The sequence below is a fragment of the Ovis aries genome, chromosome 1, assembly GCF_016772045.2.
Source record: "Ovis aries strain OAR_USU_Benz2616 breed Rambouillet chromosome 1, ARS-UI_Ramb_v3.0, whole genome shotgun sequence".
Taxonomy (NCBI): domain Eukaryota; kingdom Metazoa; phylum Chordata; class Mammalia; order Artiodactyla; family Bovidae; genus Ovis; species Ovis aries.
Window position 1 is genome coordinate 251991608 of NC_056054.1, and position 23783 is coordinate 252015390.

Consider the following 23783-nt stretch of genomic DNA (forward strand, 5'->3'; position numbering starts at 1 on the left):
TCTAGGGGGCCTTCCCAACCCAGGGATCAAACCTGGGTCTCCTGCATTGCAGACAGATTCTTTACAGGCTGAGCTAACAGGGAAGCCCAAATCAGACCATACTGATTCTATTTTCCAGGAGAAGATAATATCCTTTTATCTTAGGAAGGAAGAATTTGAGGTCCATTTGCATAAGTGGGATAGGTCAGTAGAGAAAACCAGCACTATCTTCCTTTGACAAGGGCTTGAATTCACATGAAAACAGCAGAGGGTTAGTTAGATCAAATAGTATTATGATGTGGCCCTGAAGTCTAGGGCTAGAACTTTGAGAAGATCAAAATGAAAAATAAGAAAAGCACTTTTTAATAAGTGTATTATATAAAGGTAGTTAAAACAAAATTTAAAACAACTGTACTCATTACTGGCAGTGTACATTGGACTATCCTTTTTAGAAAGCAAAATGCAAAGGAACTTAAAGTGATTTTAGACTTTAACCTAGTGATAACACATATGAGAAGAAATCTGAAAAAATAATTCAATAGAAAAAAAAACCCATAAACAAGAATATTCTTTGTAGAATTATCTGTTGTTGTTTAGTTGCTAAGTCATGTCCAACTCTTCGCAATCCCATGCACTGCAGCACACCAGACTTCCCTTCTTCACCATCTCCTAGAGCTTGCTCAAACTCATGTCCATCGAGTTAGTGATAACCATCCAACCATCTCATCCTTGTTCACCCCCTTCTCCTTCTGCCCTCAATCTTCCCCTGCATCAGAGTCTTTTCCAATGAGTTGTCTCTTCACATCAGGTGGTCAAAGTGTTGGAGTTTAGCTTCAGCATCAGTCCTTCCAATGAATATTCAGGACTGATTTCCATTAAGATTGACTGGTTTCATCTCCTTGCTGTCCAAGGGACTCTTTTTTTTTTTTCTTCAGTATGAAAAAAGCATTATCTGTAATTCTGAAAAACTGGAAAAAATTCAATGTCAAACAACTATATAAGATAGTAATTAGATAGATTAAGGTATACCTAGCTACTAGATGAAGTTTAAGCAATATTAAAGTAAATATAAACACTATTTAGTATTGGATAGGTTAAGGTATACCTAGCTACTAGATGAAGTTTAAGCAATATTAAAGTAAATATAAACACTATTTAGTAACATTTAAAAATGCTAATTTCAGGAGGTGTTGGGAAAAAGCAATGATTGGCAATAAGACAAGGAGCACAGTCACTGTTCTGCACGGCCAGGGCTATTCCAGCTGGGGCAATGGGGCTTCTCTCCAAACAGTACCCAGTATGTTCGCAGGGGCAGCAAACATTTAGTGCTCCTGTGTCTCTAGAGCGAGTCCTGTCATCAGCAGCTGTGTGCTCAGTCAGTAGACTTTTGCTTTGCTGCAGAAGTGAGCTTGGTGTTAGGATGTTCATGGCACTGGACTCAGCTACCAAGCAATAGGCCATGTGGTCTCATGGACTCTCATGGTCTGGGAGAACTCTCCTGTATTGCTGAGTACAGTCTGCAAAATGGAAACAAATCACAACTGCTTCCCACCCCTCATCTCCTCCTCTCACAGGGCACAGATATGATTCAATGGAAGAAAAGATGTTATAAACAGGCAAAGGAACCACTCTTTTCTTAATACAAATCAGCATCCAGTCCGCAGATTCTCAGCCTTTGGTGAGGATTATATATGGTGAAATTCGATTTCTCCACAACTGACCACTCTCCTCAAAGCATCTGCCCAGGTCTCTCCTCTCACTATCTACACCAACTGCAAATGAACTGTCAGAGAAGTCTAAATCATACTCAGTTAGGGAGGCAAATTGGTAGAAATAAAAATCACATCACAAATTCCAAAGATGAATATTGCTGATTTGTGGATAGGGTTGTAAGTTCTCTGGGAGGGATTTTTTTGTTGTCTGTTCTTCTCTTCAGGAGTCTAAATTAATTGATAGCTAATTGTATATCGATTTTTATGCAGTTACAGTATAATATACACTGATAAAGTTCCAGGATCCCAACCGCTTGGCCATCAGCATCAAAGCACTAAGCCAGACAGAAGGTCCCCTGACTCAGCAGGTCCCTTTCAGTATCAGTTTTCCACCTTGAAACACAAAAGGCTCCCACAACTTTATTTACTGATGGTTCTGCTGTTGCCACGCCCCCTGCACCCTTAATGAACAGTTAGTGGGAGGCAATTCAAGTCCACTGCGGCAGTCTACAGATGTCAGGGAGAAAAGCCTTCACTGTTTTGTGAATTTGCAGTGTAAGTTAGGGTAGATACTATAAATTATCTGGAAAGGGTTAATTCCATCTTGGTAACCAACTTGGATGAAAAGGGGCTTACTGGTGAGTTATTGAAAATAATTTTAAATGCCATCTAATTTTTTTGTAGAAGCTTTTATTTTTCTTTCCATTTTCTATGTAAGAGACACTGACATTTTGAATTGTCCTTTAGATGCTGGCCATGTTTCATCTTTGTCAAATTTTGAGGTTTCAGTAGAAAAATAGTAGAGGTGCAGGCTGTGAACTAAGTGCCATGTCAATTAAAAGTGACATGGAAGGCCCCTGTTACTTACCTGTGTGTGATTTGCTCATGAGGGAGAGCAATGGAGGTGAGGGATGGGGCTGCAAGACAGAAGAATGTTGGGCTGAACTTGAATGGGTCACCTTCCAGGGATTGTTATCAGTACCATGTTGTTTCCAGAGGGCCAGACGTCAAACAGCAGCCAAGTTCCCAGCGATGAAGCCAATGTCTGGAAAGGAAGGACACGTAAAACAAAACCCAAACCAAGCATCACTTTCCTAGACTAACTTTCTTTTCACTTTATTGCAATGGTTTTCTACATGAATGGACTACATCCTGCCTTTGCAACCAAAGTCATTTCCATCTTATATTATGCCTACAGTGAACTCAAGCCTTCAGAGCTTAAAGAGCTGTTCCAGCTCCATATGGGAGCAGGGGCTGAGAGGCTGTGTGCATCATGTTATCATCACCACTGCCTTCCGGTCTGGTCCATGGCCAAGAATGTGACCATCCTCCAGATGGCAATGGATGATTCCAAAGGGTCTGACTTCTTAGTAGCAAATGCAGGATGTAAAAGTCATGTATATTAAAAAAAAAAAAATGCTTGACTCAAGAGAGAAAAAAAACAGTATTATTTTGGAAATCAGATGCATAATGTATCTTCCTTTGCCAGCCAAATGATTCTCTAGAGGTCTGTGCACAAACTCTGCTCACGAAACCTGGAGAGATTTACTCCAGGCCTCACTGCCATATCTCCCATGTTGCCAAATAGATAGAGCCATGTTTTAGCATCTTGTTAAAAGAAACACACAAGGGGACAGGGGTGGCTCTGTATTCTCACTGTAGCTTCTTTTTCTTCTTTGGAAATTGCTTTTGGCCTGAAGGGATGGTAAGAGACATAGCCGGTCTATCTAACCAAACTTAGGAGGGTTTTTAAAAAATTAAACAAATATGGAAACCATTGAGAACAATGTATCAAACTCATGTATGCAACATTCATTGTAATAAACTTTTGTTTCTTAAGAAATAAAAGATTTAAAATAAACTCCTCCATCATCCTCTTCCTGGCCCTATTCTTTCTCTCTCTCTCTCCCTAAATAAAGTCACTATCATGAACTTGGTGTGTGCCTGGTCAGTGTTTCTATATATACATAAAAATGTATCCATAGATAATAAATTTTGTGGGTGCTTTATACAAGTAAATAGATGCATGATTGCATACTTTGTGTAATGCCCTCCAGTTTTATTTTTTTCTCAGCCTTTAAAAAATATTTTAAATAATTTTGTTAATTAAAGTTTATGGTATACTTATATATGAGCAGCATTTCTTTTTCTTTTTTTAGCCTTGTTTTTTATCTTCACTATGTACCCACAAATTTGGTCAATATATTTATTCCATCCTATTGACTATGCCATAATCTATCCCATCATTTATTCCTGGACTTTGAATTGTTTCTATTTTTTCACCTTTACAACTTCGCTTAAATGGACATTCTTGTTCATGTTCCCATGTGCAACTACACAGGGCTGGCTAGTGCAAAATGGAGCTGTAGGGCTGGCCCCTGCCTGCTATGGAAAATGTAGGGGGAAAGAGCTGTTAGAGGAACTAAAATATAAAACCTTTTCTTTTCTTCCATGATCTCTCTTTCTCTCAACTTGTAACAAACTTTTTAAATTTTCCATCCTAATACTGCTCTAAGAAAGATGAGAAATGAAGATTATTATCAGGAATTTTACCTTTCAATGGTATATAATATATTATACAATGCCAGTTTTAAATGCAAATGTAAGCATACTTAACACTTATAGGAAATCACTGAAATCCTACAACTTTAATCTTGCAGCTCCTGTATAGGTATGTACTATTTGTACCAGGAAAAGTAGAAACACTGCATAAAATTACTAGAAGTGTTTTCATTTTTTTTTTTTTTTTATAACTCCGGCACCTTCTACCCACGCTCTGCCTTTGACTTACTGATGAGTAAGGAAGCACTGAGATCAAAAGGAATTGAGGTGTTCTGTCTTTCCCTTTCCTTCTGTGTCATCATTTTCAGGGTAAGTTGTTGGTTGGTACAGGGAAGTAATGCGAGTGAGAAAGGCTAAGACAGAGGTCCCTGGTTGCTGCGGTCTTCTTTCTGCATTTGAAGCAAGTTCTGGTTCAAGAGAAGTGTGACCTCTTGGGAATGTCAGCTTCACGATTACTCTGTTGTTGACATCACATGCTTAACCTTATTCCATCTGGGCCCTGCTAAACTTTCCCACATCATAGTTCCACTAGAATGTTGTGTTCAGGGAATGATCTGAATGTTAATAAGCAATGGAGGCATGTATATTACACCCACCTCCTCTGCCCAGGACACACTCCACCATCCCACGGAACTTCAGTTAAAAGCACAAGTTCAAAACTGTCAAGAATTTCAAAATGGTGAAAGCAGACCATGAAACCAAGCACAGGGCCCTCCCAAGGCCACAGAACTGTGGGACTACACATGCCCATGGAGCTGGTCCTGCATCTATCTGCCTGAAAGAGGCTCTAGGAAATTGTTTGAAAGTGGCTTTCTGAGTGGCCATGCTCACTGTCCATTTTAATCTGAAATTACCCAAATACGTTTCATGATGGCCGTACAAATTTACACAAATACCAGTAGTAGGTGACAGTTTCCACTGGCTCATTTTCTCATGTATAGTTAATAAATTATGAAATATTACTTTATTTTTGACAAGTGTATTATTTTTGTTATTTCCCTGTGAAGTGAATATCTTTTAATTTGTTTTTTTATTCTGTGTAGTAGGGGATATGCATTTCTCTTTTGTGAAATTCTTGCTCCATTATCTTTGCTTACTTATTTACTAAGCTATCTGTCTTGGGGGTATTGATTTGTGTTTTTTAAAACATTCTCAGTACTAATCTTGACTGTTATATGTCTTGTCATTATCTTCTCTCAGCCTGCTTCTCATCTTTTAACCTTGTAAGTGGGGCCTTTTATTCTACAAAAAATTTAAAATGTATTAGTTCAGTTCAGTTGCTCTGTCGTGTCCGACTCTTTGCGACCCCAGGAATCGCAGCAGGCCAGGCCTCCCTGTCTATCACCAACTCCCAGAATTCACTCAAACTCATGTCCATCGAGTCGGTGATGCCATACAACCATCTCATCCTCTGTCCCCTTCTCCTCCTGCCCCCAATCCCTCCCAGCATCAGAGTCTTTTCCAATGAGTCAACTCTTCACATGAGGTGGCCAAAGTACAGGAGTTTCAGCTTTAGCATCATTCCTTCCAAAGAAATCCCAGGGTTGATCTCCTTCAGAATGGACTGGTTGGATCTCCTTGCAGTCCAAGGGACCCTCAAGATCTTCTCCAACACCACAGTTCAAAAGCATCTATTCTTTGGCACTTAGCTTTCTTCACAGTCCAACTCACATCCATACATGACCACAGGAAAAACCATAGCCTTGACTAGACGGACCTTTGTTGGCAAAGTAATGTCTCTGCTTTTGAATATGCTCTCTAGGTTGGTCATAACTTTTCTTCCAAGGAGTAAGCATCTTTTAATTTCATGGCTGCAATCACCATCTGCAGTGATTTTGGAGCCCCCCAAAATAAAGTCTGACACTGTTTCCCCATCTATTTCCCATGAAGTGATGGGACTGGATGCCATGATCTTGGTTTTCTGAATGTTGAGCTTAAAGCCAACTTTTTCACTCTCCTCTTTCACTTTCATCAAGAGGCTTTTAGTTCCTCTTCACTTTCTGCCATAAGGGTGGTGTCATTTGCATATCTGAGGTTATTGATATTTCTCCCAGCAATCTGATTCCAGCTTGTGCTTCTTCCAGCCCAGCGTTTCTCATGATGTACTGTGCATGTAGGTTAAATAAGCAGGGTGACAATATACAGCCTTGACATACTCCTTTTCCTATTTGGAACCAGTCTGTTGTTTCACGTCCACTTCTAACTGTTGTTTCCTGACCTGCATATAGTGTATGGCAGCCCCACTTACCAATATTTCCCATTATTTTTTCTATTTTTGGGGTTTTCCTTGCCTTAAGATCACGAAGATATTCTCCTATATATTTTTTCTTGCTTAAAATTTTAAATATATATGCTGCCTGGAGTTAGTTTTTATGTATAGTATAAGATAAGAATTTAACTTTATCTTATTTGAAAAGTCAGTGGTCCCAATACCATTTATTAAATAGTCTATCACTTCCCCCACTGATATCTAGGGCTGTTTCTCAGAACCCTGTATTATTCCACTGATCTACACTTCTTAATATATTTCCTGTATTTCCCACTTACTAGCAGAGCTTTTGGTGAGTATTGATACCTGGTTGACTAAGAGCCTCAGTACTTTAAATAACACATATTCTACCCATTAAAAAACACAGAAATGATTTTTAAAAAAAAGTTTTTTAATTTTTGGGCTAAATGAAGAAGTTCTCCAACCTACCCAGAATGAAAACACAATGACTTTGAAATCAGACAGACTTGAATTCTTATCCCAGGCTTGTCATTTTCTGGTTGTTTGAACTTGGGGCAGGTTTCTTAACCTCTGGGGCTAGACTCTGTAATCTGTAAAATGGGGATAGTAAGATCTATGCTAAATAGATCTTTTCCTAGTAAGACAAAGATGGAGAAGCTCTATATAGTCAGCAAAAACAAGACCGGGAGCTGACTGTGGCTCAGATCATGAACTCCTTATTGCCAAATTCAGACTTAAATTGAAGAAAGTAGGGAAAACCACTAGACCATTCAGGTATGACCTAAATCAAATCCCTTATGCTTATACACTGGAAGTGACAAATAGATTCAAGGGATTAGATCAGATAGACAATATCTGAAGAACTATGGACAGAGGTTCATAACACTGTATAGGAGGCAGTGATCAAGACCATCCCCAAGAAAAAGGATTGCAAAAGGACAAAATAGTTGTCCGAGGAGGCCTTACAAATAGCTGAGAAAAGAAAGACGTGAAAGGCAAAGGAGAAAAGGAAAGATATGCCCATTTGAATGCAGAGTTCCAAAGAATAGCAAGGAGAGATAAGAAAGCCTTCCTCAGTGATCAGTGCAAAGAAATAAAGAAAAAAAAATAGAAAGGGAAAGACTAGACATCTCTTCAAGAAAATTAGAGATACCAATGGAACATTTCATGCAAAGATGGGCACAATAAAGGACAGAAATGGTATGGATCTAACAGAAGCAGAAGATATTAAAAAGAGGTGGGAAGAATACACAGAAGAACTGTACAAAAAAGGTCTTCACGACCCAGATAATCATGATGATGTGATCACTCACCTAGAGCCAGATATCCTGGAATGTGAAGTCAAGTGGGCCTTAGGAATCATCACTATAAACAAAGCTAGTGGAGATGATGGAATTCCAATTGAGCTATTTCAAATCCTAAAAGATGATGCTGTGAAAGTGCCTCACTCAATATGCCAGCAAATTTGGAAAACTCAGCAGTGGCCACAGGATTGGAAAAGGTCAGTTTTAATTTCAATCCCAAAGAAAGGCAAAGCCAAAGAATGTTCAAACTACCTCACAATTGCACTCATCTCACACACTAGCAAATAATGCTCAAGATTCTCCAAGCCAGGCTTCAATAGTACATGAACCATGAACTTCCAGATGTTCAAGCTGGATTTAGAAAAGGTAGACGAACCAGAGATCAAATTGTCAACATCTGTTGAATCACTGAAAAAGGAAGAGAGTTCCAGAAAAACATCTACTTCTGCTTTATTGACTACGCCAAAGCCTTTGACTGTGTGGATCACAACAAACTCTGGACAATTCTTCAAGAGATGGGAATACCAGAGCACCTGACCCGCCTCCTGAGAAATCTGAATGCAGGTCAAGAAGGAACAGTTAGAACTGGGCGTGGAACAACAGACTGGTTCCAAATCAGGACAGGAGTACATCAAGGCTGTATACTGTCACCCTGCTTATTTAACTAATGTGCAGATTACATCATGAGAAATGCTGGGCTGGATGAAGCACAAGCTGGAATCAAGATTGCCGGGAGAAATATCAATAACCTCAGATATGCAGATGACACCACTCTTAGGGCAGAAAGCGAAGAACTAAAGAGCCTCTTGATGAACGTGAAAGATGAGAGTGAAAAATTGACTTAAAACTCATCATTCAGAAAACTAAGATCATGGCATCTGGTCCCATCACCTCATGGCATTTATATGGGGAAACAATGGAAACAGTGTCAGACTTTATTTTTGGGAGCTCCAAAATCAGTGCGGATGGTGACTGCAGCCATGAAATTAAGACCTTTGCTCCTTGGAAGAAAAGCTATGACCAACCTAGACAGCATATTAAAAAGCAGAGACATTCCTTTGCCAACAAAGGTGCATCTAGTCAAAGCTATGATTTTTCCAGTGGTCATGTATAGATGTGAGAGTTGGACTATAAAGAAAGCTGAGTTCCAAAGAATTGATGCTTTTGAACTGTGGTGTTGGAGAAGACCCTTAAGAGTCCCTTGGACTGCAAGGAGATCTAACCAGTCCATCCTAAAGGAAATCGGTCCTGAATATTCATTGGAAGGACTGATGCTGAAGCTGAAACTTCAATACTTTGGCCACCTGATGTGAAGAACTGACTCACTGGAAAAGAGCCTGATGCTTGGAAAGATGGAAGGTAAGAAGAGAAGCGGATGACAGAGGATGGGATGGTTGGATGGCATCACCGACTCGATGGACATGAGTTTGAGTAAGCTCTAGGAGTTAGCGATGGATGGGGAAGCCTGGAATGCTGCAGTCCATGGGGTTTCAAATAGTCAGACACGACTGAGCAACTGAACTGGACTAACTAAAGATCTATAACTTAAAGCTATTGAGAAGATTAAATTAGTTAAGTGCCTGACACAACCTAAATACTGGAGAAATGGGACTTTTCTTTCCCTTTCCCATCCTTGAAGAAAGCTGTGTGTTTCTTGGTTATTCTTTTCACTGGTGGACTCTACAGAGGATGGCTAGAGCTTGCTTAAAGGCAAAACAACATCCATCCCAAGCTGATGATCTGATTTTTCTAAAACCCAAATAATTGCCTGGGCTTTGGAGTAGCAGGAGTTGCTAGGATGTCCTTAAGCCATCTGTCAGTTGGCTGCTGCTTTTATTAATTAAATGACAAATAGGTCATAATCAAACCAGAGCCAATCAGCCACCCCTCCAAATTACACAAACTCAACTCTCATGACAAGTACAGCAAAGAACAAAAGGACGAGGAGTCAATAAGATTGTGAGTTTGAAATTCTGACATCTCATCCACAGTGGTGAGACTGAGACCTCTGACTCTTTCAACCTGGCTCAGACCAATATCATTTCCTTGGGTGGAGAGAAATTCTTCAAACTAATACACTTTGAAACCTGAGATAGAGTTGAGAACATGCCTGGAATTTCATCATGTCCAGGTAGAAACTTAAACTGAAAAGACTGTTCTGGAAGATGAAAGGAAACAAAAGTGCATCAAGAATAAACACATGACTAATCCCACAACAGCAAGAAGAGGAGGTCAATGGGTCTAATGAAGTGGGGGGCTCAGGGCTCTCGAGAAGCTTCCATCATGCAGGCCATGCTCCTCAGGAGAAACAAGCCAGTCGGTGAGTCATGGAGCAGGCTGGGTCTGTGTGGGTGATGCTCTGGGGTGTCATCTGACGGGGTGGAGAGGCCCAGCAGGGAGGGGGCTGAAGGCAGATGCCATGAGAAAAGAGCCTGTGGCTGCAGTTGTGGAGGGCAGTGGCTAGTTGCTCCTGGAGCCACCATTGTGCTTCAGCACCTTCCATAAACATAAGAATCCAGAGTGACACGTGCAGCGGAGAGCACTCGGGTCACAGACCTGTATTCAAATCCTGACTCAAGGACCTAACAGCTGTATGACCTTGGACTAGCTCCCTTGGGCTCTTCATCTACTAAATGAGAGGACGAATCTCCAACTTTAAACATTGTTTGAGAATAAACTGAAATAAGATAAAATCCATACAGTTCAGATGCTGAAGCTGAAGCTCCAGTTCTTTGGCAACCTGGTACGAAGAAGCAACTTATTGGAAAAGACCCTGGTGCTGGGAAAGATTGAGGGCAGGAGGAGAAGTGGGTGACAGAGGATGAGATGGTTGGATGGCATCCTTGACTCAATGAATATGAGTTTGAGCAAACTCTGGGAGATAGTGAAGGACAGGGAAGCCTGGCGTGCTGCTCTCCATGCGGTCGCAGAGTTAGACATGACAGAGTGACTGAACAAAACAAGCAGAGTTCTTAATGCAAGAGGGTTCGATAAATCTACCCACAAGCGTGGTCCACTTTGATAAGGTCTGATTGTCTTTGGTGAGCCTGGGAGGCCAGCAGCCCTGAGTTTTGCTCCCTCGGTTACAGATGCACCAGACCTCCAGTTTCCTGGGTCCTCCACTCCCTTGGTGAGTTCTCCATTTTCCTCTGCGAGCCTCCCTTCCTCTCCTGTCTTTCAGCAGAGCCCCCCATTCTTGGCTCACCTCCGCTAACCTATTGTGTGTATGGAGTTACATGTAAAGGTTAAGACCTGAACTTATAGAATTCAGGAATAATTGTAGATGGAATGTTCGTGACTCAGAACACATAGCCAAATAGTCCAAATCAATGTCTTCCTTGGATGTTCTGAATCAGTAGGTTGGGGGAAGGTTCAGGAATCTGCATTTAACAAGTAGCTCTAGGTCCTTGCTGTCAGCATGGTTTGGCAGCTCTGGCCTCACCAGGGAGTTTGTTAGAAATGCTGAATCTCAGGTTTCACATCAGAACCACTGAATCAGAAGCTGGACCTCAGGCAGAACTGCCAGATAAAATACAAGATAGGCAATTACATTTCCATTTCAGATTAAACAAGGAAAGGTTTTTGTTATTTTTCTTTAGTATAAGTATGTCCCATAAACATACCTATAAAATAAAAAATATTTGCTAAATCTGGCAACCCTATCTTCAGGTAATTTTTATGCACATAAAGGTGTTAGAAGCACTAGTTTCCATCTGTAAATCTCAAAAACATGTTACTGCAGAAACAGCTTGAGGTCTTGTTAAAACCCAGATTGCTGGGCTCCACCTCCAGAGTTTCCGGTTCAGCAAGTCTGGGCAGGGGCCTGAGAATCTGCATTGCTAACAAGATTCCAGTTGATGCAGATACACCCACTTTACGTACCATGGAACTACACCACTAGATTCCTAGGTCTGCCCAGAAGATTTTCTGCAGTCCCTAGAGCTTGGACAAGATAAGGACTGTGGTTCCCTCCAACATTCATATCTATGTATAAAGAGAAAGAGACAGAATAATAGTTTCTGATTCCCAGTCAACAGCCTATAAATCTTGCCCACTGTTTATAACAAGGTCTGTAAGGACAAGCGTGGAGAACCACATGGAATAAGTACCAGGCACTCATCTTCTTCCAACTTAGTGTGTTTCTTCCCTGTTTCCAAGCTACTGGTTCTCAGAGCACAACAGGGAAGGATGGAGAGCTGGGAACAGATGGATTCAAAGCAAGGACAAATCTCTTAAAAGGGAGGAGTGAGAGCAGGGACAAATTGAGGGTAGGGGGAGACGAGCAAGGCAGAGTGGGAAGTGGCGTTGCCAGTGGTGGGAACTGGGGAGGAGGGGTAGGAGGAGGGGTGGGCCAGGGCTGGCTGCTTGGTAGGACTGGGGTGGCCCCTTTGGAACTCAGAGCAAGCACACCAGCTCCTGGGGACAGAGACCAAGATGAAAAGCCCAGCTCTGCCAGGGCCCAGCCTTGTGACCTCTGGCAGGCGGTGCCACCTCTCTGAGCTTGAATTTCCTTGTGTGAGCAATGGTTCTCCTCCCTTGAAGGCTGATGGTGAGGGATAAATCAGACAATGCAGACAGAGAAAATTCCTGATCCCCTGAGGAGACACTCAGTAAATGGTATCAGTGGCTATTATAGTTGCAAGAGGGTTTAATGCTACTTTAGAGTCCCATCCTGTTTTAGAGAATCTCTTTACCTGTGTTTAATTTCAGAAGAGAATAGATTTAGGGGAAATGCCATGCATACTCTGTGGTGACAAAGGCTTCTTGTAAATACTATATATTGTGAGTGAGAGGTGCATTTCCTACCTGAAGATGATCCCCCCTCACCCCTTCCTCCCGTTCCTCCAGGCTCAGATGGACGAATGGCGCCATGGAAGAGCTGGAGGCTGCACTTGGATGGAACCAGCCCCTGTTCCTCAGCTGGAAACATAGGGAGGTCAGCTGTCAGCTGGGCACCAGACTGGACACTGAGGGGCCTTGAATGACAGACCAAAGGGTGGGCTAATTTAACTAGATCCCTTTGTTTCCTAGTGATCGGAATCTAAGTGCTCATCAGTGAGTTTCCGTGCCTTATTTTATAACATTTTGTTTTTTCATCAGTTGGAAAATGCAGTACAATTGCCTTTTTGGAGGTATACCTCTATGCATATTAACAGCGTATACGTGGGTGTGAGCGCTTCTACCCTCAGGACACAGAACAGTCCCCCAGGCAAAAATGTCCCATGCCACTTTGTCATCCACATCTTCTCCCCCCACCCTTGACTCTTAACAACTATACTTTTGTCTGTTCGAGAATATCATGTAAATAAAAGAAATTATGCTGAGAGAAAAAGCCAGTCTTGCCTCATTTTATAGTCTTAAAATTTATAAAGACAGCAAACTTGATTATTATTTAACACAAAAAATCAAATATAAGAAAACCCACTGATAGACGAGACATGTCTTGTTATTGTCACCTCTCTCCCTCCAACACACATTCATTCAATTCTTTACAGACTTACTTCTTCCAGGAGGGCTTCTTGAATGGGTCCTCCAGATCCTCTTTGCCCTCTCCCTCTGGAACTTTTCCTTCACACTGTTGATCTCTCTGTCACTTTCTCAAGGACTCTGTTCTGAGCACAAAATATCTGCATGACACAGGAGAAAACCACAAGTTCTTTGAAGATGCGCAGATCTTAGTATCAACCTGGGTCCACTAGGACCACGGGCGTGTTTAGCCTCCTTGAGCATCAGTGTCCTCAGGGCAGAATAACATTTACCCTCAAGAGTGGAGCGAGGATGAAATGAGGGATGCACACAGTGCCTGGCACAAAGCAGTCCAAGAGGCAGGCAATCAGTGTTTTTTTTTATTTTGGGGGTGCTGTGTTGGGTTGTAGTTGCAGCACATGGGATCTAGTTCTCTGACCAGGGACTGAACCCAGGTCCCCTGCATTGAGAGTGCAGAATCTTAACCACTGGTCCACCAGGGAAGTCCTGGAAGTTAGTAGTCTGAGCTATCAGTAGCAAGACTACTCATGATCATAAGGCTTTACATCTGCTTGTCCACAGAATCCCCTGGGCCATTCCCCCATATAGAAGCAATGGACTAAATTTTCATTTTTTAATCTATTATCCTGTCCACATAATGAAGGGGAACTCACAAAAGAGGAAATATCAAAAGGTCTTGCTCTGCCATGACCTCTCTGTGTGACCTTGACCATGGCACCTTGGCCTTCCTCCCTGGTCCTTGATTTTTTTTTTTTTTTAATACAAAAATGTGAGGGTGATTTCAAAGCTCTCATAGATTTCTCTCAGTTCTGAACTTCTAAGACCCTAAGTACACATAGACCACAGCTTTAGAATTCAGTCATTTCTTGTATACTCTTTGCCCACTCTTATCTGGGTTGAAACATTTGTTGACCCTGAGAATGTGGACCCACCCCTCTCCTGTTTATTATTCTGGGATTTCACTGGGTCTGTACAGACACAAGGCTTCCCTGGTGGCTCAGGTAGTAAGGAATCTGCCTACAGTGTAGGAGACCCGGGTTCAATCCCTGGGTTGGGAAGATCCCCTGAAGAAGGGAATGACTACCTACTCCAGTATTCTTGCCTGGAGAATTCCGTGGACAGAGAAGCCAGGCGGGTTACAGTCTTTGGGATTGCAAAGAGTCAGACACTACTGAATGAAACGTGACATAACATGACACCACAGAAACTTGGAGAGATTATCAGGTGAATCTAGACCTTAAGAAATAATGACTAGATAATTGACTTAAAAATATACAGAACTTGGAACTTCTCTGGCAGTCCAGTGATTAAGACTCGGCACTTCCACTGCAAGGGCCAGGATTCAGTCCCTGGATGGACAACTAAGATTCTGCATGCTGTGCTGTGCAGACTAAAATTTAAAAATTTGTATATACATATATATTTTAAAGTAGTTTTTCTATTTAAATATTGTGGGAAAGGAAAAAAGAGTAGGAAAAAACTTTGCATAAATAAAGTGGTACACCCCACTGGTTTCTGCAGTGTAGACAGAGTTCAATAATAATACATGAGAGTCATGACATTTCCTGGGCATTGTGTATGTGCCAGGCACCAGGCTGGGTGGGCACCTTGCATGTTATCTCATTTACTCCTGATAACACATGTGTGGCTAGGCACTGGGATTGCTACTTTAATCCCTCCTTTCACTGATGAATGAACCCACCCTGAGAGGTATAGTAAGTAGTCCATAGTTGTAGAGGTAGTAAGTAGCAGAAAAGGAAGTAATAAATAGAGTGAGCTAAAAAAAAAAAAAAAAGGTACAAGTAATTTCAGAGCAGAAATTACAGTCACTCCCATCACTAAAGGGAAGACAGTAGCCTCCAAGGGTTGGCCTTGTACCCCTCTGATTCTTTAGTGCCCGAAAGTGCTTGAATGTGACCAGCATTCCATGAGTACTGTTGGATGGTTAAAGGTGTAGAAGGAAAGGCTGAGGGGCAAGCCAAGGTAGGGGGAGGAGGGAGCGGGACTGGGAGACTGACTTCAGTGGGGAAAGAGGAATCAGGTTACCAGGGGGGCTGCTCTTGGAAGCACCTCAGAGAGCACAGAAGGAACAGTGGGTCCCTCAGGAATGCAATTACCTAAGAGGACTGTGATGAGGACAGAAGGCAAGGAGATGCTGGAACTGAGAATGGGAAAGGGATGTGTTCTATGACTCGGGAGCTGAAAACCCCCCTGATATCCCCCTTGCTCTTTCCAGCTCCTGACTACCAACGAGCCCAGCGTTTCTGTAACAGGAGAGATTTTTTTTTTTTCTTTTCAATATAACTAGAAGGGAACAAAAAAGATTTGTCCATGAAAACATCCTAAACTGTGTTTCTACCCTCAGTTGTGCTATGAGGAAAAGAAATAACCTGTATAACGATGGGCAATGTGTAGCTACAAGGGAAATGGAAAAAGGCTGGAGGTCTTCTTTGCGTCATTTGAAGAAAAAGTATGACACCACTTTGAAGAGATGGACAGAACAGATACTAAGCTGATATTCCCATTCATCATAAAAAATACATGGGGGAAAGAATTTCTTTCAAGTGAAAGAGAATATGTAGTAAATCCAAAAAATAGCTAATACTTATTAAATGTGTGGCCTGATATTAATAAGCTCTTTACAACCATATTGTCTTTCAAAACAATCTCGTGACATTAAAACTGTTTCTCTGTCCATTTTGCAGATGAGTAAAGTGAGACCCAGAAAGTCACAGAGCTAGCAAGCAGCAGAGCTAAGATTTAAGTCTGTTTTTTGGCTGTGTCTGTGCAGCACTCGGGATCTTAGTTCCCCAACCAGGGATCAAATCTGTAACACCTGTGTTGGCAGCATGAAGTCTTAACCACTGAACCACCAGGGAAGTTCTACAGAATTCAAGACTTGAGGATCTCACTCCACATTCAAATGATCAACCACAATGATAATCTGATGCCTGAAAAAGACACGAAAGACAAAACAAACCCAAGGCAGAAGAGTCCTAAGGAGTTCGCTATCGATTCAGAAGTGACTGACTGATGAAGGCTCCAAGGATTCTGGAGAAAGTGTGTGTTGCCTTAAGGAAGGCAACAGATGCAGGTCAAGATGGCTGATGGGGTGAGAGCCGGCACCCAAGGTGGGAGAGAAAAGAGCTGAGTTTTCAGGGCCTCTTCCTAGTGTCTTTTGGACCGCAGGCAAAGTCATTTAACTTCTCAAAGTTCCAGTTTCTTCTGTAAAAGAGAGATAATACAAAAGAAAAAAGAGAAAGAGAGAGATAATACCTATAGACAAGGTGTTGTGAATTGACTGCCGGGGAAGGCAAGTAAGCTGGGAGGAGTTACATACATTCCTTACTGCAGCTGAGCCTGCAGGCAAGAGCACTGGAGTGGGTTGCCATTTCCTTCTCCAGAGGATCTTTCCGACCCAGGGATCGAACCTGGATCTCCCACATTGTAGGCAGATGCTTTACCGTCTGAGCCACCAGGGAAGTCCTTAAGTAGTAGTAAGTAGAAAGAGCTTAAAAAAAAAAAAAAGGTACAAGTAATTTCAGAGCAGAGATTACGCTCACTCCCATCACTAAAGGGAAGACAGTAGCCTCCAAGGGTTGGCCTTGTACTCCTCTGATTCCTTAGTGCCCGAAAGTGCTTGAATGTGACTAGCACTCCATGAGTACTGTTGGATGGTTAAAGGTGTAGAAGGAAAGGCCGAGGGGCAAGCCAAGGTAGGAGGAAGAGGGAGTGGGACTGGGAGACTGACTTCAGTGGGGAAAGAGGAATCAGGTTACCAGGGGGGCTGCTCTTGGAAGCACCTCAGAGAGCACAGAAGGAACAGCGGGCCCCTCAGGAATGCAGTTACCTACTCTGGCTACCTCATGCAAAGAGTTGACTCATTGGAAAAGACTCTGATGCTGGGAGGGATTGGGAGCAGGAGGAGAAGGGGACAACAGAGGATGAAATGGCTGGATGGCATCACTGACTCAATGGGCGTGAGTCTGAGTGAACTCCAGGAGATGGACAGGGAGGCCTGGCATGCTGCGATTCATGGAGTTCCAGGGAGTCCGACACGACTGAGCAACTGAACTGAACTGAACTGAAGAGGACTGTGATGAGGACAGAAGGCAAGGAGATGCTGGAACTGAGAATGGGAAAGGGATGTGTTCTATGACTCGGGAGCTGAAAACCCCCCTGATATCCCCCTTGCTCTTTCCAGCTCCTGACTACCAACGAGCCCAGCGTTTCTGTAACAGGAGAGATTTTTTTTTTTTCTTTTCAATATAACTAGAAGGGAACAAAAAAGATTTGTCCATGAAAACATCCTAAACTGTGTTTCTACCCTCAGTTGTGCTATGAGGAAAAGAAATAACCTGTATAACGATGGGCAATGTGTAGCTACAAGGGAAATGGAAAAAGGCTGGAGGTCTTCTTTGCGTCATTTGAAGAAAAAGTATGACACCACTTTGAAGAGATGGACAGAACAGATACTAAGCTGATATTCCCATTCATCATAAAAAATACATGAGGGAAAGAATTTCTTTCAAGTGAAAGAGAATATGTAGTAAATCCAAAAAATAGCTAATACTTATTAAATGTGTGGCCTGATATTAATAAGCTCTTTACAACCATATTGTCTTTCAAAACAATCTCGTGACATTAAAACTGTTTCTCTGTCCATTTTGCAGATGAGTAAAGTGAGACCCAGGAAGTCACAGAGCTAGCAAGCAGCAGAGCTAAGATTTAAGTCTATTTTTTTGGCTGTGTCTGTGCAGCACTCAGGATCTTAGTTCCCCAACCAGGGATCAAACCTGTAACCCCTGTGTTGGCAGCATGAAGTCTTAACCACTGAACCACCAGGGAAGTTCTACAGAATTCAAGACTTGAGGAACCACAATGATAATCTGATGCCTGAAAAAGACATGAAAGACAAAATGAACCTAAGGCAGAAGAGTCCTAAGGAGTTAGCTATTTATTCAGAAGTGACTGACTGATGAAGGCTCCAAGGATTCTGGAGAAAGTGTGTGTTGCCTTAAGGAAGGCAACAGATGCAGGTCAAGATAGCTGATGGGGTGAGAGCCGGGACCCAAGGTGGGAGGGAAAAAAGCTGAGTTTTCAGGGCCTCTTCCTAGTGTCTTTTGGACCGCAGGCAAAGTCATTTAACTTCTCAAAGTTCCAGTTTCTTCTGTGAAAGAGAGATAATACAAAAGAAAAAAGAGAGAGAGAGAGATAATACCTATAGACAAGGTGTTGGGAATTGACTGCCGGGGAAGGCAGGTAAGCTGGGAGGAGTTACATACATTCCTTACTGCAGCTGAGCCTGCAGGAGGTGTAAGCTACAGGGTAGTTCTGTGTGAAAGTTGTGTTGTTGTTCAGTCGCTCAGTCTTGTCTGACTATTTGAGGCCCCATGGACTGCAAGCCAGGTTTCCCTATCCTTCCCCATTTCCCAGAGCCTGCTCAAACTCATGTCCATTGAGTCAATAATGCCATCCAACCATCTCGTCCTCTGTCACCCACTTCTCCTCTTGCCTTCAATCTTTCCCAGCATCAGGGTCTTATCTAATGAGTCGACTCTTCACATCATGTGACCAAAGTATTGGCGCTTCAGCTTGCGCATCAGTCCTTCTATTGAATATTCAGGATTGATTTCATTAGTGCAAGAGGAAAAAAGTAGTTTGTGAGAAGACCTCAGACCCTTTAATAAACAAAGAAAATCACTATTGGTCTGTGACAAAATACTTGATTTGTTGGGAGCGTTTTTTTTTTTTTATGATGCTAAACTGCACCCCTCAGACATGCAGATGACACCACCCTTATGGCAGAAAGTGAAGAGGAGCTAAAGAGACTCTTGATGAAAGTGAAAGTGGAGAGTGAAAAAGTTGGCTTAAAGCTCAACATTCAGAAAACAAAGATCATGGCATCCAGTCCCATCACTTCATGGGAAATAGATGGGAAACAGTGGAAACAGTGTCAGACTTTATTTTGGGGGGCTCCAAAGTCACTGCAGATGGTGATTGCAGCCATGAAATTAAAAGACGCTTAGTCCTTGGAAGAAAAGTTATGACCAGCCTAGATAGTATATTCAAAAGCAGAGACATTACTTTGCCGACTAAGGTCCGTCTAGTCAAGGCTATGGTTTTTCCTGTGGTCATGTATGGATGTGAGAGTTGGACTGTGAGGAAGGCTGAGCGCTGAAGAATTGATGCTTTTGAACTGTGGTGTTGGAGAAGACTCTTGAGAGTCCCTTGGACTGCAAGGAGATCCAACCAGTCCATTCTGAAGGAGATCAGCCCTGGGATTTCTTTGGAAGGAATGATGCTAAAGCTGAAACTCCAGTACTTTGGCCATCTCATGAGAAGAGTTGACTCTTTGGAGAAGACTCTGATGCTGGAAGGGATTTGGGGCAGGAGGAGAAGGGGACAACAGAAGATGAGATGGCTGGATGGCATCACAGACTCGATGGATGTGAGTCTGAGTGAACTCTGGGTGTTGGTGATGGACAGGGAGGCCTGGCGTGCTGTGATTCATGGGGTCGCAAAGAGTTGGACACGACTGAGCGACTGAACTGAACTGAAACTGCATCCCTGGGGTTTTTTCTTCTTCTTTTTTTAACTCTCACTGAAGGCTGCTTAGAAATCTGTGCTGGGAGTGACAAATACAAGGCTACCTCGGGAATTCTCTGGAGGTCCAGTGGTTAGGACTCCACACTCTCACTGCTCATGGCCCAGGTTCAATTTCTGGTTGGGGAACTAAGTTCCCACAAGCCATGCAGTATGCCAAAAAAATAAAATGAAAAGAGCCAAGTTATAAATGTTTTTTTTTTTAAAAGATGTTATTTTTAAAAAAGGCCACCTCATTTTGAAAACAGCCACAGACACTGCAAGGCCACAGATGAAGAATTTAGTCCCCCTGGGCCATCAGGTGATCCAGGTTAAAACAAGTGCCCGGGGGATGTTGGGTGGGATAGTACACAGCCTGGGACCCCAGCTGATGACAGAGAAGACTGCACTTCTCAGCTCGCTGGGTGTGTCTGTGGCACAAAGACACTGGTGGCTGCCACCAGCAGACTGCTTGTGGTTAGTGGCCTTCCCCCTTCCTTCCTACCATCTCCTGTCCAACTGACCTTCCTAGGGCATGGGAAGCTCCTGGATCTCAAAGCCCATTCAGATCCCTCCTTCCCATAGACTGCTCCCACCTTTCCCTCAATTCCCTGGGAAATGTGTTAGGCTTTTCGGTGTTGTTAAGATTTATTTATTTATATTCATTTTTTTGTCTGTGCTGAGTCTTCGCTGCTGCTGGAGGGCTTTCACTAGTTGTGGTGAGTGAGGGCTACTCTCTAGCTATGGTGCTTGGGCTTTCTGTTGCCGTGGCTTCCTTTGTTATGGGGCAGGGACTCCACAGCACAGGCTCAGTAGTTGCAGTGCTTGGGCTTCCTGTTGCTGCGGCTTCTCTTGTAGACAGGGGCTTTGTTGCTTTGCGGCATGTGGGGTCTTCCCAGACCATGGATAGAACCTGTGTCCTTGCATTGGCAGGCAGATTCTTAACCACTGGACCACCAGGGAAGCCCCTGTGTTATGTTTTATACAATATAATCAGTAGGCTGAAGACATTCTGAATCAGGAAATAAGGTTTAGCACTACCAAGAAGGATTTTCCTGGTGGCTCAGTGGTAGAGAATCCTCCAATGCAGGAGACGCAGGAGACAGGTTCTATCTTTGGGTCAGGAAGGTCTCCTGGAAGAAGGCATGGCAACCCACTCTAGTATTCTTGCCTGGAAAATCCCATGGACAAAAGAGCCTGCCAGGCTACAGTTCATAGTGTTGCAAAGAATCAGACATGACTGAAGCGATTAAGCACACATGTACCACCAACACAGAGCTTAAAATTCATGAGAGAAGCAGGAGAATCTTCATACCCTCTTCCCCCAAAAGAAAATGCTACCTGTCTAATGCTCTCTTTTATCTTCTGAGAAAAATGAGAGAAACAGAAGGAAAGTGTGCTAGGCCAAGACCCAAAAGACCTGGGCTATAGACTGCCCTTCCCTGTTGTCAAGCTGTGTGACTTTGGAGAAAGTACTTTACCCCTCTGATCTTTCTTCATTTCCCTCCGTGATGAAGTGAACACTTTAGAACAGTGTTTCTCCAAGTTTCTCCATGCTATCTTGAGACAGCATGATTGTTTTAGAGGGGGTATTTTTAATTTCAATTAATCTTAAAAAAAAAACCTACCACAAAAAACTTCATGATTCATGTAATTATTGTGTAGGATGAGAGTAAGTGAAAGAATGAGTCAAGTGAAAGAAGAATATATGAGGTTACTAAAATTGCAGATGGATATGACCAAAATTGTGAAGGATGATGCTAGAAAGAAGCCAGCCTTCATCTTCTGCCCTTTATCAAAGCAGAGACCAGGATCAGCAGGCAGCTTCCTCTTTTAATTGCTGTCTTAGTCCCCCTCTGCTCTATCCTCCCAGCTCCCATTGAACGTTGGAAGGGATTCCCATCAATGTTACTGAGAAACCTGCCCCACCCACCCAGTCGCTGGTTTGAGGTCCTTTGGTCTCAAACTGTAATTTGCACAAGTGATCATGTCACCCAGAGCACTTCAGAAATAAAAGTCTTGGTAAGGCCAATAGCATTTCAAATCTCCTTTTAAACATCTATAAAATGATCACATCTTGCCCATAGGTTTCTGCTCCTCAGCTCTCATGGACTCCCTTCTTTGACTTCATACATTCATTTCTTTTATGTGACTTAGGAATCATCTGTATGCTGACCAGGGATGCGATTCTAAAGCTAGAAAAGGAAGGAGTCAATGAGCCTGTTTCCAAGCAGTTCTGTAACATCACACCAAAGCAGGGACTGGGCAACTAAGAGGCTTTGGAATGTCCCCAAATTGCCTTAAACATAAATATTGTGATAAGTAACTTTTTGTTTATGCCCTGCTTTGATCTTCCTACAAAGACGTGACAAATGCCAACTATTCTTAGCAAGGAAATGCAAAATCCTTGGTATACCATGATTGATATGCAAGCACTCAGTACAGGATGAACAAGCAAAAATCAGTGTTCCCACCTTAAGGCAAAGACACAGAAGCTGGGCAGATTTCAAGAGTCTGGCTGAGGAATTCAGGGGCAGGAGAAGGGTAGCAGCTTTTAACTAAACCTGATTAGAAGCAGGAGAATGCAAAACAGAATTGGGGGAAACATTTCTTCTTCCCTCCCCTATACACTATAGCTTCACTTGCTAAGCTCCCTGGCAGAGGCAGCTTCCTCTTTAATTGCTGTCTTGGTCCCCCTCTGCTCTACGTCTGTTTCATGAACATCATGAAATGGAGCATCTGGAAGGGCCTAGGGAGTTGACTGTCTGCTCTTCAGGGAATCTGTGTCTATGCCTTGCTCTTGTTCAGTCTTGAAGTCATGTCCAACTCTTTGCAGCCCCATGGACTGCCAGGCTTCTCTGTCCATGGGATTCTCCAGGCAAGAATATGGGAGTGTTACCATTTTCTTCTCCAGGGGATCTTCCCAACCCTGGAATCGAACTCATGTCTCCTGCATTGGCAGGCGGATTCTTTACCACTGAGCTACCAGGGCAGCCTGCTCTGTGATGATTCGTGATTAGCTTGGTGATGTCCTGGTCCCTGGCTATGTGTGTATCAGTAAAACTTAGAATTAGATAGTGAATCTTGGGCCAAGAAGGCTGAAGCAGCGTGTGGCCCAGCTAGTGAGAGGACTCCATCCGTGGTGGCAGGAGATGTGGGTCCATTTCAATTCTGCGTCTCCTTATCCACCTGGGAGAGGGAAACCTTTGCAGCTCCTTCACCTTACCCCAAAACTTTACATTTTCTCCTCTTCCTTGGTTTCATCCCCAGGTATGCATTCTGTGGGTTCTTGGCCCCTTCTTTTACCCATCTCCAGTGAGTTCTTGATTTTATACATAGTGGTAGTGAGTAGACAGTGAGCACTGGTATAACTTTTCTACTGCGAGGGCCATAAGCCTTTGGGCGAGTTAGGAATGTCTCTGAGCCTCAGTTTCCTCCTGTGAGGAGCAAGGGTAATAGCAGCACTTACCTCCTGGTGCTCTAGGAAGAATTTAACAACATGGAATATCTAAGGCACCTCACGTGCTTCTTTGCACAGAGCACACAGTTAACACCTATCTAATAAACCACTGTGGTTCTCCCTTATTGCAGAGTACATCTCCCCAAGGAAGATGAAGACAGATCTTCAGAGTCCTGGAAAGAAATATAATCAATTAAAACATATCTCTAAAACACATTTTACTGAAAGAGAAAAAAATAATATCTTGTAATTCTGTACCTGTGATGGTACCTAAACAGTCATCAATGCTGGCTTTTCTTTAAATCACTGATTTCAAGAGATAAAAATCTTACCCATTTGAATCCAGTGGACTGTTCTACCCACCAATCCAGGCACAGTCAATGCTCCTTGGAGTAAGACACATGTTTTGTAACTTCTTTTTCTGCATCTAAGCCAGGGAATTCGGTAAATGAATGGTCAGAGCC

General features: G+C 42.7%; 1 long non-coding RNA gene across 1 annotated transcript; it reads right to left on the reverse strand.

The window, feature by feature from the left end:
- Nucleotides 1–334: 334 nt before the first annotated feature.
- Nucleotides 335–17764, reverse strand: LOC121817311 (uncharacterized). Its single transcript, XR_006057171.2, has 3 exons — nucleotides 13289–17764; nucleotides 2560–2736; nucleotides 335–947 (listed from the first exon to the last, which is right to left on the reverse strand). It is a non-coding gene; the product is annotated as an uncharacterized LOC121817311 (long non-coding RNA).
- Between the last annotated feature and the right edge of the window lie 6019 nt (nucleotides 17765–23783).